Here is a 2,500-nt window from a genome sequence, read left to right on the forward strand (position 1 = left end):
TTATCTTCCTGTGAAAACACAACACACAGGGTTAGTTTATCTTCCTGTGAAAACACAACACACAGGGTTAGTTTATCTTCCTGTGAAAACACAACACACACACAGGGTTAGTTTATCTTCCTGTGAAAGCACTACAAGGGTTAGTTTATCTTCCTGTGAAAGCACAACACACAGGGTTAGTTTATCTTCCTGTGAAAACACAACACACAGGGTTAGTTTATCTTCCTGTGAAAACACAACACACAGGGTTAGTTTATCTTCCTGTGAAAGCACAACACACAGGGTTAGTTTATCTTCCTGTGAAAGCACAACACACAGGGTTAGTTTATCTTCCTGTGAAAACACAACACACAGGGTTAGTTTATCTTCCTGTGAAAGCACAACACACAGGGTTAGTTTATCTTCCTGTGAAAGCACAACACACAGGGTTAGTTTATCTTCCTGTGAAAGCACAACACACAGGGTTAGTTTATCTTCCTGTGAAAACACAACACACAGGGTTAGTTTATCTTCCTGTGAAAACACAACACACAGGGTTAGTTTATCTTCCTGTGAAAGCACAACACACAGGGTTAGTTTATCTTCCTGTGAAAGCACAACACACACAGGCTTAGTTTATCTTCCTGTGAAAACACAACACACACAGGCTTAGTTTATCTTCCTGTGAAAACACAACACACAGGGTTAGTTTATCTTCCTGTGAAAGCACAACACACAGGGTTAGTTTATCTTCCTGTGAAAACACAACACACACACAGGGTTAGTTTATCTTCCTGTGAAAGCACAACACACACACAGGGTTAGTTTATCTTCCTGTGAAAACACAACACACAGGGTTAGTTTATCTTCCTGTGAAAACACAACACACAGGGTTAGTTTATCTTCCTGTGAAAGCACAACACACAGGGTTAGTTTATCTTCCTGTGAAAACACAACACACACAGGGTTAGTTTATCTTCCTGTGAAAACACAACACACAGGGTTAGTTTATCTTCCTGTGAAAACACAACACTCACAGGGTTAGTTTATCTTCCTGTGAAAGCACAACACACAGGGTTAGTTTATCTTCCTGTGAAAGCACAACACACACACAGGGTTAGTTTATCTTCCTGTGAAAACACAACACACAGAGTTAGTTTATCTTCCTGTGAAAACACAACACACAGGGTTAGTTTATCTTCCTGTGAAAACACAACACACAGGGTTAGTTTATCTTCCTGTGAAAACACAACACACAGGGTTAGTTTATCTTCCTGTGAAAGCACAACACACAGGGTTAGTTTATCTTCCTGTGAAAACACAACACACAGGGTTAGTTTATCTTCCTGTGAAAGCACAACACACAGGGTTAGTTTATCTTCCTGTGAAAACACAACACACAGGGTTAGTTTATCTTCCTGTGAAAACACAACACACACACAGGGTTAGTTTATCTTCCTGTGAAAGCACAACACACACACAGGGTTAGTTTATCTTCCTGTGAAAACACAACACACAGGGTTAGTTTATCTTCCTGTGAAAGCACAACACACAGGGTTAGTTTATCTTCCCGTGAAAGCACAACACACAGGGTTAGTTTATCTTCCTGTGAAAACACAACACACACACAGGGTTAGTTTATCTTCCTGTGAAAACACAACACACAGGGTTAGTTTATCTTCCTGTGAAAGCACAACACACACACAGGGTTAGTTTATCTTCCTGTGAAAACACAACACACAGGGTTAGTTTATCTTCCTGTGAAAGCACAACACACAGGGTTAGTTTATCTTCCTGTGAAAGCACAACACACAGGGTTCGTTTATCTTCCTGTGAAAACACAACACACAGGGTTAGTTTATCTTCCTGTAAAAACAACACACAGGGTTAGTTTATCTTCCTGTGAAAACACAACACACAGGGTTAGTTTATCTTCCTGTGAAAGCACAACACACAGGGTTAGTTTATCTTCCTGTGAAAACACAACACACAGGGTTACACTATGGTCTTACTGTACTGTGTGTCTGGTCTCTCCAGAGTGATTGTCTGACTGTACTGTGTGTCTGGTCTCTCCAGAGTGATTGTCTTACTGTACTGTGTGTCTGGTCTCTCCAGAGTGATTGTCTTACTGTACTGTGTGTCTGTGTGTCTGGTCTCTCCAGAGTGATGGTCTGACTGTACTGTGTGTCTGTGTGTCTGGTCTCTCCAGAGTGATTGTCTGACTGTACTGTGTGTCTGTGTGTCTGTGTGTCTGGTCTCTCCAGAGTGATGGTCTGACTGTACTGTGTGTCTGGTCTCTCCAGAGTGATGGTCTGACTGTACTGTGTGTCTGTGTGTCTGGTCTCTCCAGAGTGATGGTCTGACTGTACTGTGTGTCTGGTCTCTCCAGAGTGATGGTCTGACTGTACTGTGTGTCTGGTCTCTCCAGAGTGATCGTCTGACTGTACTGTGTGTCTGGTCTCTCCAGAGTGATTGTCTTACTGTACTGTGTGTCTGGTCTTTCCAGAGTGATTGTCTTACT

The 2,500-nt window shown here is 42.0% G+C and overlaps 1 protein-coding gene across 1 annotated transcript in view; it reads right to left on the reverse strand.

Moving 5' to 3' along the window:
• Window positions 1-2,500, reverse strand: part of LOC135536233 (voltage-dependent T-type calcium channel subunit alpha-1H-like) — a 17,823-nt gene that overhangs the window by 742 nt on the left and 14,581 nt on the right. The window lies entirely within an intron of this gene.

The sequence above is a fragment of the Oncorhynchus masou genome, unplaced genomic scaffold, assembly GCF_036934945.1.
Source record: "Oncorhynchus masou masou isolate Uvic2021 unplaced genomic scaffold, UVic_Omas_1.1 unplaced_scaffold_580, whole genome shotgun sequence".
In the NCBI taxonomy this organism is placed as follows: domain Eukaryota; kingdom Metazoa; phylum Chordata; class Actinopteri; order Salmoniformes; family Salmonidae; genus Oncorhynchus; species Oncorhynchus masou.